The sequence below is a fragment of the Odontesthes bonariensis genome, chromosome 22 (assembly GCF_027942865.1).
Source record: "Odontesthes bonariensis isolate fOdoBon6 chromosome 22, fOdoBon6.hap1, whole genome shotgun sequence".
Lineage (NCBI taxonomy): Eukaryota > Metazoa > Chordata > Actinopteri > Atheriniformes > Atherinopsidae > Odontesthes > Odontesthes bonariensis.
Window position 1 is genome coordinate 28,710,231 of NC_134527.1, and position 14,757 is coordinate 28,724,987.

General features: G+C 40.6%; 1 protein-coding gene across 4 annotated transcripts in view; it reads left to right on the forward strand.

Annotated features, from left to right (window-relative positions):
* The window catches only part of ttc28 (tetratricopeptide repeat domain 28), a 184,179-nt gene that overhangs the window by 12,829 nt on the left and 156,593 nt on the right, over positions 1-14,757 (forward strand). The window lies entirely within an intron of this gene.

The window sequence follows — 14,757 nt, forward strand, 5'->3', positions numbered from 1 at the left end:
GTGATAGACTGATGTCAATTTTAAAAGATTAGTTTGAAGTTGTTTTTTTAATTGCATGAAGACAAAGATCTGAAGATTTCAGCAGACCGGGTTACCTGTGTCATGCTGTAGGAAAAGCAATACCGTGAAGACGTTTTATTCGTAATTCAGTTTGCCATTAAGGCCAGACTGTTTAATTAGCTCAGATGTGAAGAAACCAAACATTATTTACATCAGACTCCACACATAACACATCCCCAGTTCAAAAAGAGTTGGGTTCTTTAAAATAATCCAGTTATTTGCTAATCTTATAAAGCAATGTTTTATTCACAAAAGAAAACATCTTGAATTTGATATCATCAACACATCTCAAAAAAAGTTGGGACCGAATGTTTCATTGGTCCTGCTAACTTTGCACTCTCCAACTCAAAATTCAGCTGAAGCTCACCAATCCTGACTTCCAAATACAACATGGCTGCTTCACACAGAAGAAGTCTCATTTCATCGGTCACACAGAAAGTTCTGTCCGGCTGCTATCAGTTAACACATTGCTGTTATGTTTTGATGAGTTTAATACAGTATATTGCTTTGACATTGGCTTCTATTGCTGATGATAGGTGACATGGTCAGTTTGCAGAAGAGTAAGCAAAGCGTACATGTCGCACGGTCAGCTGGAGTGTGATGTCAGTTCCAGCTCTGATTTCTGAGTTTAGAGGAAAACGGAATACATTGTTGGACATACAGGCGAAAGAGTAGTGACATAAACCAGCATATAAACTCTTCATATCGAGGTTATATCAAGTTTCCCGCATTTTAATAAAAAAGATTTGAAACATTTGTTTTCAAGCCTGACTGGAAGTAGACACAGAAATTGCTGCTATTGATCATCTGATCATGATAGCCACATGAATGATGAATACACTCTACTCCTCTGAATCAAAAGGAGACAATTCTGGTCTGGATGCCTTTCTGGGGAGGTGCTTCGGACATGTCCCACCAGGAAGAGGCACGGGGGCAGACTCAGGACTTGTTTGGAGAGATTATATCTCTCGGCTGGCTTGGGAACGCCTCGGCGTGCCTCTGGAGAAGCTACGGGGAGGTCTGGGGATCTCTGCTCAATAAGTGGATGGCAGATGAAGTGTGCGTGAACATCTCGATTGTACGCTCTCAAATTATGTGCTGATAATTTGGAAAAGGTTTTTTATTTTAAAAGTGACGACCCTAACGGCCGTATCAGTGTTCTGACAGTAGCCACTGACTTGCTTTGCAGCAAATACCCCAAAAACTCTTTGAAATAATTTATACAACAATAGTAAATACTGAAGGAAATGACACAAGGCCATTTCACGTGCCTTAACAGTACATCCGACAGAGAAACAAATGGCTCCCGAAGACATTGAGTGCTTCTTTACACTTGAAGTGGCTCCTTCCATCCACCAACACTGTAAACAGTGAAGGGGTGAAGAATGGCGACGGCTCAGTCTTTTAAGTCCATTCAGAGAGGGAAGTAGGCAGTCGGGGGACTGGGTTTGCCAGGCTACCTCTGTCTGGACATTTGGGGCCGGGCCAGCTCGACTCGGCTTCCTTTCTCTGTGAGAGAGAATGGACGGAAGTGGTGTTTGGGTGTGTAACTGTGAGTGTGTGTGTGGGAGACAGCTCTGCACGGCTGTTATTTTGTTTTGGAAACCCTGGCGAGGCCTTGGCCTGAGTTTGGCACTTAAAGACAATAACAGAAGCAGCATTCCTGTGTGCGCGCCTGTATAGTGTCGGTGTCGTTGCAGTGAGCTCAGAGCTGCATTCGCCGTGGGTCAAAGCTAAGGTCACAACTAATGAACTACCAATAAGAAAGAGTCTTTCTGATGTGGAACGTTTACTTCTGCTTCAGTTCCCTCTTTCTGGCCTTCACCCGGCTGATTTCGCTCTCCTCTCTCCTCTTTTCTTCTTCTCTGTTTGCCTCCCACAGTTTGCCCCATTGCTGCCCCCGTCGACTTTTCTGTTGGCACAACAGGCGCAAATTCAAACTCGCTGTATCACAGACACACAAAAAGAGCGAGCATGGGAATAGAGGGGTGTAACTGGTCAAAAGTCGCATGTGTTTGTGGGATTATCTAGATAACACCGTACAGAATACCAAACTTCTTTTCAATTTTTGTTGTTTTCTTCTTTTTGTGTGCTAAGTCCAAAGATTTGAGAAAGCCTTTTGTTTCTTTGTGATTCAAATGAAGTTACTCCACACAAATAAAACTTCTGCAGCTTTCCTATTGACTCATTGGAGTTTTGGGCTCTTACAAACCTACAGACTGTTTTGTGTACGAATGTTTGCTCTTTTCTGAGTGCATTTATTTATTCAGATCACTAATTTCATGGAAGTCTGGGAAACTTTTCCATCTCTTCACAGACAAAGAAAAGGTGTCTGTTTGGTTGTTTCATGTTGCAGAATAGTGGAAGCCGGCACTGGTGGATGTAAAGCTGCACCACTGATTTGTTTTAAGATGAGAGAAATGAGCCGTGGCACAGAAAGGTTTTTACTTAACCGAACAACCTCACAATTTCAGCTTTTCTTAAGCTGGAGGATGTCTCGTTTTCCACTTTTGAGAGCACTGTGATATTCCATTTTATTTTCCTTTTGTCAGCAGAGCCAAAAACAAACCTAAACCAACAATTCAAGATGATTTATTGGTTCCTTGAGAGAAAATTCAAGGCGGCAGGTATATAAACAAAGCAGACAGTGACAACCAACCTACAGATCATCCAACGTGCTAAAAAAGTACCAAAAGCCTGATATAGTTCAATCCTCTGGGCCTTGGAGCTCCGCTGTTGTCCAGTATCAGAGACCCATGTTTCACGTCCCTTTGTAGCTTATTTTTGAGTTAGTCCCACTAATGCTCACCATGGAGCACCCATTGTGAAGCAGTCCAAATTTTTCCCCTTCGCATGCTTTGTGAACCTTTAACATTAAGTGTGTGATCTCAGAAGCATCACTGTAGACTTTGAACATGTAATTTGACACACGTACTCACTGGGAAGGTTTGAAGATTAGAATTGAAATGGTTAGTTGATTATCCAAACAATATTAGTGGGTTTTTATTCTAGTTTGTTCTTTCCCTTTCAGTTTCTTGGTTTCCTGCGTTTTGTTCACTTTAGTTCTCTGATTATCATAATCGCTTTGCTTTTTGCTCTGGTTTGATATTTCTTAATGCTTTATTTTAGTCTCTGTTCTGTGTTTTAGTTCAATTCTCTTTGGTTTCTGGTATTTTCCTTGAGCTTCATTCTATTTTAGTCCTCAGTCCTGTGTGTTAGATTGTGTTGTATTATTATTTTTGTCATAAAAGTTTGTGTCCCGTTTAGTTTCCCAACTTAATCCTTTAGTGTCATCATGGGCTTATTTCGGTCTGTATTAATGTTCATGTTTCTCCTGAACTTGTATTCATGTATGTTCTGTTCAGTCTCTTGTTACTTTCAGTCGGTGCTTTAGCTTCTGTTACTCTATTGTCGTCATCATCCCTAGAGTTCCTCAGTTGTCTTGGTATTGTCTCCAGGTCTCCGTGCACACCTGTTTCCTGTTGGTCACTCACCTGTTGTCACTCAACTCGTCAACCCTCCCAGTATTTATAGCTCTCTGGTCTCTTTTTTTTTTTTTTTTTCTCGTTTCTTCCATGAGTTCAGTCTTTAGATTGTTTAGCTCTGTCTATTGTTTCTGGTTTTCCTGCGTGGCAGCGCCCTTTGTTCGCTTTCATTTTACAATATAAAGACCTTTTTAACTTATCTCACCATCTATCTGCCTGTCTGCATGTGGGTCCACCACCCCCATCTGTGAAAATGAACTTAATTATCTTTTTAACATGTTCATATAGTATTTTTGATGTTTGGAAAGACATATCACAAGCCTAAACAACCATCAACTCTGCTTTGAATCTGCAGAGCACCCCCTTTAGTCTCAGAACAGTGAGGTCAGACTACTTAACAGGCACGTCAGCAGACACTTTTTACCGGTGCACGTGCCCCTGTAAACATCCTTCAGACTACGCTAAGACCGATGTGCCAAGGAAGAATAACATAGGCATGATTTTCCCTGTTTCAACCACTTAACCTACTTTAGTCTGCATAGGTCTACTAAAGAGTGAAGAGGTTGCATTTGCAGGCATTGGGTGCGTCTGTGCATGTTCAGCGAATGGACCGTGTGGAAGGCAAGATACTGCGGCCCGCACGTCATATTTATCAGCGGATAGTAGCCCACACATTTTGCCAATCGAAGCGTAGTAGGCTACACTACACATTGATGGATTGCCGTCATCGTGGTCATGGACATAAGGAAATCCTTACAGAGGAGAGTCAGAAGCAACAAGGAGAACTTAGAATGAAGTGGAGGGAAGTGAGAGATTTGTTTTCTCTGTTGTGTCGCCAACGCCCACGCCTACCCATAGGCCACTGTCATTTCTTACACCAAATACACAACGTTTGCATTTAGGCTTAAACAGCGTCTGGTTCCATGGTATATGAAAAACACGAGACAATATCCTATTCTGCCTATTAAAGCCTATTTACTAAACTATCTTAGGCATTATAAATGGGTAAAATGTGGGTAGGCTAGTTTAAAAGGCTACTCAATCAGGGGAATAACTTATCAGACCATATCAGGTACTCTTAATTTAAGATTTTGACTTTTTATTTCACAATATTCCCTCTTGTAGAAGTATTTATTGACTGTGCTACAGTGAGATTAAAACATATTCAGTACCTGGACTGAAATATTGCTCATTATTTTGTATCTATTGAAAATTGTAACACTGTGCATACTGTGTTTTTTTTAGTATAATATTGCTTCTTGTAAAAGGCTGACTTGATTATGTTTGATGAGCTACAGAAGAAGGATTTGAAAAGCTAATGGCTGAACTCAAAAGTGTTTTTATTTGCTTAGATAGCCTATAGCTCTGTTAAACATGTTGACGTTCATGAAAAATTTGAATAAATGTTCTTATGCATTCAGTACAGGCTTATTTTCTGTATACATTAAGGCAGTGTTGGTGGTGGGGTTCTGGCTGGGGGCCTGTGCCCCCGTACAGCTGTATGCTGAGCAACGTCCCTGCTACTTAAGGGAACCAGAACTAACTAATCCTGACCACTTGCTCGATGAGGGTCTAGGAAGTTTAAAGGGAAGCCAACATAAGCAAAGGTGGAGAAGCAAGTTTGTGTGTTTTCATTGGCTGATAAAATGGCAGATGTGACATGTTCTTTTCATGACTGTGATAACATGAAATCCGATTCTTTAAGCCTTTGTGTCTTATCCAAAGCAGTTAAACAACAGCAGAAGTGGATTCAGTTTATTTGAAGACATTGCAGTGACCCATTCAAATACCAGAGAAGACTCATGTCTGCAGTCTTCATTTTAAGAGGGCTGTTTCACAAATTTGACCATAAATAGCTCAGTTTTGCAAATAAACTGATTATAAAAGGTGACGCTGTTCCAAACATTTGTCTGAAAGTACAGGCGGGCATGTCAGAGAAGTCAGTGTTTTTTCATGGGATTTCTCGCTGGGTCAGATAGCTCCCTGCTGGCTGCGGTTTGCTGCTGCAGTGGCCGAGTCTGACCGGTTCAAAGCGATTCCGAAAGGTTTCTTCCCCTGGGAGAAGACTCCGCAGCAGGGCCGTGACTCCTCTCTTCCCTCCTGTCAGCTCGGTTTGCCACTAAACTTATCACAAACTCTGATGCTATTCCAAACATTAATCTGTGAGACTCTGTGTAAGTGAGCATGTGTGTGCTGGAGAGAGTTTGTCATTTCTGCTGACCTGTATGCTGCTTTCTTTTCGCTCCCTTGTGGATACGCACAGAGAAATGCAATACTCCTATAAACACAATAAGGAGCCTCATCTGCTATTCATGTTGTAATGAAAACTGTGATTTCCACAGCCTAATCTCTGCATCACATGTTGCCTACTGCATGCTCTGAACAGCCATTCCCCCGTGCTCCCTCTGTCGCATTTTCAGGAGAGCACAACTCCCAGAAAACCTCCTGCTGTGATGGGCTTGTGTGACCGGCAACTGCAGAAAAAGACCGAATCTAAGTAGTGTCCAAACTTTCACCTTAACTTCTCAAGTGTTCCAGTGTTTAAATGGCAACTGGATGTGGAGGAAGTTAGAGAGTTATGCGGTATCAAGGCAGTGAGTTTGTGCATGGCAAAATCTTAAATTACATAAAGTAAAAGGAAAACAGATGAGTTGTAAAGGGACCAGGAGATGCTGGTTTTGAGGCATGCATATATATATATATATATATATCAAAAATCCCAATCAGGGGTTGCTTTCAGGGTCTCATGCCTTAGAATTATTTTCTCTTGCATCTCCGTGTATTAAATATCTTTTTCAGAATAAGAAATTAGAAGATGTAAAGTCTCTGAAGATATTTCAGGAAAACGTATTTCTTTAAATCAATGAATCACTGCAAACTTCCTGTTTTCCTGAAGACATGAGGGGTGGCTCAAGACTTTTGCACCATACTGTAGAAGGTTCCTAAGCTGCTCTCAAATGCTCTGGGAGTTGCAGCAAGAATCAGTGCAGATCATCAGTAAAGGTTCAGCGGGATCTTTCTTTGAAGTGGAAGCCAACCAGATGGCAGCCAGCTCCGCCTGTTTACGGAGAAGGCTGAGGAGTTGGCCGTGCACCACTCAGGCTACCCCTGTCATTAAGATCGACTCCATAACCACATGCTGCAAAAATGTTACCGACATACGTGCAAAGAAAGTCCAGTTTCTTAAAGTGGTACCTAAAACAGTCTGATTGGGGAGCTTCCCCACATGACAGAGTTTTTATTAGAATGTGATCTTCATATTTGGAGTCCTCCGTGGTTGGGTGACATCAAGGTCTTTGCCGATGTGTTCGCTGTGTTTTCTGTTGAGTTTGTGGCATATCTGAAATTGTGTCATGGAGAATTAAGTCGGGTCAGCAGGGTAATCCAGGATTTAGTGCAGAGCATGTGAGGAGAATGAATGAGTACACAGCAGCAAGATATTCAACTTAAATGACTTCCTGTACACAAAACAACACCGTTCTCTTTCCGTAATGTGTCACCCTTTGAAGACTGAAAACAACTCACTAGATTCTGATGTGTACATATGCACATGTATGCACAGGTTTTTTATTATAAATAAGACTATCCACAATAAGTTACATAATGGTTTGAGTCACTTTTATAGCAAAAATACACAGGTTTTAGCTTTGCAGTAGTGGAGAGTGTTGTAGGAAAACTGAATTTCCTTGGGGTTTGGACGTCAGTCAAACAAAACACCAAATTAAAGATGCCACTGGACAGTTTTTTTACCGTACAATTACGTTAACTGTAATAAACAAGACACTAAACAATGAAAATAAGCTGCAAGAAATATGCAAACCTGCAATAAGATAGAACAAATATGTTTTAGATGAAATTAGCAGGGAAAAGAAAACATATGATGTTACGTGTATTTGTGATGTTTGATAAAACAACATATTTTCATGGTCTGCATATATAAAACCTCTGAATTATTTTAAACAATTTTTTTTCTTTTACAATCAACAGATATTGTGAAAAAAAACATAGTTGAAAAAAAAGTTTAATTTGTGACCGCAATTAGCCTCCATATTTTGACTCGTAGTGCTGATAACTGCCTTTTCTATTGAATTAAAGTTTAAAAGTGGAGCTCTTACAGTTTTTAGATATCTGTTCAACTGATTGTACCACTTTGAAATGTGTGATGTGGTGGGTGACTCGATTTAATTCTTAGAGAGGCCATCCCCTCCGTTTTTGGAGACCTGAAAACTTCAACTGGAAACCTGCAAATGAACATAATCTGACCACTTTAAGTTATTTCAAACCATACCCAGTATGAACACATTTGAATTCTTAGACATCTTTGTCGTGAAATTTGAAATTTGGAGACATCATTTTGCAGAAATATCCATATTGCACCATTATTTACTAAAATAACATTACATTTGACATTTTCTTGGCAATAATCAGTGTTTGGTTACATACACAGCACTGAGAGTTATTTTCCTTTTTTAAATGGATAACTGAATGAAAAATGTTTTTTCACACATGTTTTATACACATCTTTGTGTTTAATCTGGTTTGTATTGTTTTGCATCCTCACTTTCCAAAGATACTCTTTTTATGGAAATTATACAGAAGTTATGTATAATAAAATAAATGCAAAGCCATGTATTTTATGCAATGTAGGAAGTGGGAGGATGTGATTCAAGCTTGAATTTGCAGCAGCCACTAGAGGGCAGCACTGATATGTTGGGAAACTGTCCTCATAGAGCTCCAACACAACTTTTCCTTTGTTAGTCCTTCAGCAACCCTCTTGTGACCCACATCACATGAGGCTTTGCAGCACAGACAATGACAAACATGCTCAGTCCATGTTAGCCAACCCAGACGACCCAGTGCTCCTGAGATAAGATACAGAGCGAGCTTTAGAAGCTGCTCTGTCACCTCGGAGAAGTGTAAATCAGCACTTTCATTCTTCAAGTTAAATAATCCCACTTCTTTTTATTTTGTGCAGCACCTTATCGCTCCCATTAGCAGGAGAGGGAGTGCCTGCTGAAGCTACTTTGTAGCTTTCATTGTATAAGTGGAAATGATAACATGTCTAGAAAAAAAGTGCAGAATAGCAGCAAATACCAACTGCCTGCTCTGTATCACACACACCCAGTCTTCCGCTTCTTCTCCTGCAAAGTGTAATGAGTTTTTGCCTGGAAGAGTTTTTTTGGGGGGGCTAATTGTCTGGTAGTAATCAGGAGATATGCTCCTACTCGCAGTGTACAGAGAAGCTTGTGCGCCAGTGGCAGACAGGCACTGCCAGACTCGACCAAAGCCTGCTGTCTCAGCAGCCACCACGAGCTGCTGGAAACTTTTTTTTTTACCCGTCCGTCCTGCTTACACGTGTTTTCCTCACGGTCTGGTGCCTCGTCTGTCTTTGCAGGGAGAATTGCAGAGGAAGGAGAAAGATAAGAGCAGATGAAGATAATGAAATATGGTCTCAGCTGGACATGAACATGGCACAGTGTGAAAGGGAATGTCACATGATGAGGATTGAGGACTTAGCTGTTTTAAAACTACAAACCTACTATGAGCACTAAGTAGCCACAGTGTACACGTTAAACGAGTAATAACGTGCCACTGGCATTTTCATACTGTGATAACTATTGAGATGGAACATGAAAGTTAGTTTATGTATTCATACAGAGAGAAAACCGAATAGACAACAGTAATTGTTACTTTCCAGAGAGAACAAAAATATTGTCTAACTTTCTAAAAATAAAAAAAACTCCCCAAGACTAAAATTTGGTGCCACAGAAAAATGAAATGTAAAGAAGTTCTTGAGCGTTCCAGACAGACAAAATGTACTGAAATCTAACTCTGAACTCTATTTTAGACTAAATTCTGATGTCACCGTAGCTGGAAATCTTCAGTGAATCTAGCTTTCTAAACTCTAAAAACTAAAAAAAATGCCAGAATTGTGAAGAATTTTGATAAACCAGAAGTACTTAGTGTTACAAAGTAAAATCCAATCATGAACCTGCCTTGAGCTAGACCCTTTCTGTGTACCAAAGGAAGGAAATGTATAACACTGGGAGTAGTTTCAAGGACACTCTCACCTACAAGTCCACCCTCACTGTGCGCCTCACTAGCTTTAATCATCGCTATTTAGGGTCCTCTCTGAGGTTTTCATAGAATCAAATTATTGGAATTTCCAAAATAGATGCAAAAATGTGCGTTTCATAATTAAAGCAGATGCACAACCCAGTGAATGGGAGACAGTAACATTTCAGCACAGCTTCACAACACATAACAAAACTAGCCCAATTATTTTGAAAAGAATAAGAGGAATCACAGCCCACCACTGGTCCGGAAACCTCTTAACTTTGTAACCTCTAATATAGAGCAAGATATGTGGCCAAGAGGAGTCTTCTTTGCCACAAATTTTGGGATTTTTGGGTTGCCTCTCAACGTTTGGAGCAGCATTGGGGTAATGGAGCTGAAAAAAGAAAACAGAAAGAAGAGGAGAGATAAACAGCAGAGGGAATAACTCTAGTAACAGGCTGTGTGTTGCCATTTCCTGACAGAATCAAGGTTAATGAACAATCATATCTTTGGGGCTCCTGCGATGTCCGTGTGGGAGTCTGTGGAGGCGGGCGGGGTCAAGCTTTGAGCTTCAAAGAGTTGGCTTTCTGTGAATGTGATGGGAGTGTGTAACACAAGCATGACTTACATCTTGGCTTAAGGCCTTATGATGGCCTTTTTATTAGTTCACTTCGTACATCATAAATCTGCTGCTACTTAAGCCTTAAGTGTTTATTTTTGATGTTTTAAGAAAGTCTTCTTTCATTGTTTTTTTTTATGTGTTTGATGTAGGGTGAGGGAGCGTGTTCTTCGGGGAGGAAGGTGTTTGGTAGCACCATGGTATTCAGAGCTCTGACAGCTTGAGGAAAGAAGCCGCTGCAGAATGTTGCATTGTTGATGTAGTGGAAAGTCTGGTAGTGATGCTCCAATCGATCGGCCGATAATGCCCAAAAATAGCCTGATCGGCGATCAGAAAAATATGCCGATCAAAAAACCAATCACGTGACGTAAATTACTAGCGACCACTTTCTAATGTGGTACGTGACGTGTGTCAAAACCGAACAGGCAAAACCTCTACAGTGCATCTCGACAACATGACATCTCCTGTCTGGAATTTCTTCAAAGTGTGTCAGACAGATGTGAAACTTACTGCGGTCACGCCATCTGCGCTTCGGAGAGGCACGGTCGCGCTAGCTACACTTGAAAATCGAGAAGCTCAGTGTACACAGCATGCCTGAATAGTGTCCTGGATGGAGAGGGGGAGGCCTATAATACCGCCGACACTAAGGTGCTGTTTACACATACCCGGGTATTTTGATAAACGAAGACCTTTCCCTTCGTTTGTGCCTTTCGTTTATACATAAACGGAGTTTTTTCCTCCGAAAACGAAGCTAAAAAAAAACTCCGGCAAAAGTGGAGATTTTTTAAAAACTCCGTTTAGCGTTTGTGTGTAAACTGGTTGAAAGAGACAAAAACGGAGTTTTGGGAATGGAATGAGGAGTTGTCGTCATAGTACAGAGCCCCGCCCCTGCTATCCGCCATGTTGGCAGGATGCTAGCGTGAAAACGCCATTTTCTCCGTTCATTGTTTGTTTATCTGGCATCTGGTTTATCTAAGAGTCGCAGGGTCTTGTGTTCCAGGCACAGTTTTTGAGCCACGCGGTGATGCGGCTGCCTAAGGTGCTGTTTACACATACCCGGGTATTTTGATAAACGCATATTTTCTAACCTTCGTTTGCAAAAAAAACTAGGTGCACACAGCCCCGTTTTAAAAAAAAACCACGTCTACATTGATCCGCATAAATACGCTATCAAGAGCTGTTAAATTACGCCAAGCCTGACGGTGGCAGTGTTAGAATAATGAGAATTCCACACAAGCCATTCAGAAGCCTAATAGAGAACCGCTGACAGGAAGAACTTCCGGATCCTTTTCAAGAAGAAAATATGGCGCCAGGCTCATGTGTGTGGACTGATAGCGAGACTGAGCTACTTTTACACGTTGCGCTGGACTATAAAACTGCTAAAGCCGTGAAAAATGTCTTTGTTGTTCAATACATTGTATGACTGTAATTTTCAAAATCACACAAGCGAGTATAGCTCTCAACAACAGAAATGCTGCTAGTACCTCCATGCTTGCAAGATAAACAAACAATGAACGGAGAAAATGGCGTTTTCACGCTAGCATCCTGCCAACATGGCGGATAGGGGCGGGGCTCTGTACTATGATGACAACTCCTCATTCCATTCCCAAAACTCCGTTTTTGTCTCTTTCAACCAGTTTACACACAAACGCTAAACGGAGTTTTTAAAAAATCTCCACTTTTGCCGGAGTTTTTTTTTAGCTTCGTTTTCGGAGGAAAAAACTCCCTTTGTGTATAAATGAAAGGCACAAACGAAGGGAAAGGTCTTCGTTTATCAAAATACCCGGGTATGTGTAAACAGCACCTAAGATTCTCACGGAGAATGGAGATGAACTGTAAAAGTATGACCTGCTTTGGAGTAGTTTATGGTTCGGGTTTCAGATTAGATTATGTGTAAAAAGTGCAATCCTTTCACATATTAGCTCTGAGGAAATTTGACTGGGTTAGTACCTGGTTCCTGGTTCAACTCCCGGCTGGGGCCTTTCTGTGTGGAGTTTGCATGTTCTCCCTGTGTATGCGTGGGTTCTCTCCGGGTACTTCAGCTTCCTCCTATCGTCCAAAAACATGCATGTTAGGTTAAGTGGTGACTCTAAATTGATTGAATTTAAAGTGAGCGTGAGTGTGGATGCTTGTTGGTCTTGCTTGTCTCGATGTGGCCCTGTGATGGACTGTCCAGGGTGCCTCTTGTCCAATGACAGCTTGGATAAGCTCCAGCGCCACTGCGACCCTGAGTTGGATGAAGTGGGTAATGAAAATGGAGGGAGGGATGGAAATTTGAAATACTGTTGGACAGACCAGTAGAACGTGGAGACTTTACCTTTTGGGAAGTTTACTGTCACTGACTTTGAAATTCTTTGACTTAGATCCTTGCCACGTTATCATGGGACAGTATCAGAGCCAAATGAACTTCTTGAGAATGAAGTTTAGAAGCTTTTTGTGTAGCTAGAGAAATGGTAGTCATGTATTAACTTATTATTAATATTTTTTTGTATTCTCTCTTTTCTTAATTACAGGAACATTATTACTTTTTTTGACACAATTATCTTTTTGTTTTTCACACCTCTACGTTTACACAATTTGCTGTTCTTGTGAATGAAGTGCCTGGTGATCGGTGCATTTTGTGCTAAAGAAACGTAATGATGCTAAAATGCCCACTTTTTTGGTGAGTGCACACAGAGCCTGAAGAAGAAGAGGCTAAACGAGTAGGAAAAAAGATCAGAACCAGCGTTGCAGCGTCCGTTATCCGTTAAGAATAAGAAAAAAATTTGCCAGCTTGACACAACTCAACTAGTCCATGACTGTCATTGAAATCTGGTTTGGAAATATGTTTTGAACTAAATTTTTGGAATTCCAGCTCACTTACTTGTAGATATCTGATAATATGATGTGTATACAGACTCAGAGGTTGATAAACTCTGGTGAACACAATCAAACAAGGAGGGATAAAGAAGAAAGGAAGTAAAGAAAGAGAGAACTATTAAAATAAAACTGTAAATACAATTACTAACTAGAACTCAAACTACTCTAAACCAGGAAACTGAGGCGTTTTATTCTTTGAGGTAGTTTCATGAGATTGTTGCCAGCTGAAACACCCGGATTGATTTTAGGAGTGGGAGTCATCATCAAGCTGCACATCCAGTCATTTCTGACTCCTCTTTTGGTTCATTTCAATCCTCCTTTTCGTTATTCGTCATAAGCTTTATTCACTGCTGACGGAGAGGACACACTCTGAGTACTGATATATGCTCAGTATTTGTGGGAATTAAGCTGAACAAAAAATTAATGGATCTGTTGCAACTTAGACCATTTATATCAAAAAGCTTTCACAAGCAGGAAGTATTTGGCTTTATTAAACCTCATCATGGAGATATTTGAAGGATTTGTTCATCAACATCATTTAGTGAAGACATTCTTTGCAACTCTAAGCTTTTTCATTTTTTTTTTTCTTGGAGTCACTAGTCCCCACAGGCTCAGCCATGCTGGCTGGCTTAACTGATCATATCTGAGACCAAAATATTTCCATTATTTCGGAAGTCTGTGGGCAAGAGATATTCATGAAGACACGTCAAGCTGCCGGAGCATCAGTTTAACAGAAAAATCTTCAAATCAGATCTTCAGCTAAAACATTTAACAAGAGAAAAATAGGAACTCATCAGAGTAAATATGGAAGTAAAACTCTGTGTAAGCTCTCCTCTCTATTAAAGCAGACACACTTATTGGCTCATGTGTTTGGCAGTGATGATGTGCCAAGCTGCAAAACCCACCGGCTCCACCGGGCATATGTGCCGCCAACTGTATAATAACAAAAACTGCTTGTCCAGACTGGAGAAGGATGTTTATTATTCATCTTAATGGGGGAAATGTGAAAGTGTTGCTCCCCACATTGTGCAGCCATCAAAGGATTAAGGAACAGAGAGCTCAGCAGTTCCACCATCAGATAGGGTTAATTCTCTCTTGTGTGTTTCCTGCTTATCTTTAACCCCAAAATTAAATTATACATTCATGGATTGAAGTGAAACTCTTGAAAAGCTGCATGGGACTCTTTTTTTTTTTTATGCAGCCTAACTGGAGGGAATTAAACAGCTTTTTAAGGCTCTGCCATCATGTTGACTGATTGCAGTGAATTTACAGGGAAATATAGCATTTCATTGAAGGGAGTATGTTCATTTAGTGTTTTCATGTTTTATGTACATTTCTGTTCCAGCTTATTTTATCAGTCACTCAGGGGTACACAGAGGAAACGTCTTAATTTAAATTTCATGCAGCAGAACAGTGTTTTCAGTTCTGATAGCACATGTAATATCTGAAAGCAAGTTTGATATGAACAGAGCCGCGGTCAAGACTGAATTCATTTCATACGCTTGTGGAAAAATGTGCTCCTTTTCATTTGGGGAATCTTTTGTTCTGATCTTCTAACATCGCCTCATTCTTTAGTTACTCTGCAGATAAAAGCTTCGCTATATTTTCACCTCTTGAAATATGATGAATTGTTGAAGACTACAGAGGTTTATATTTTAAAGCTGATAATTGGTCTCT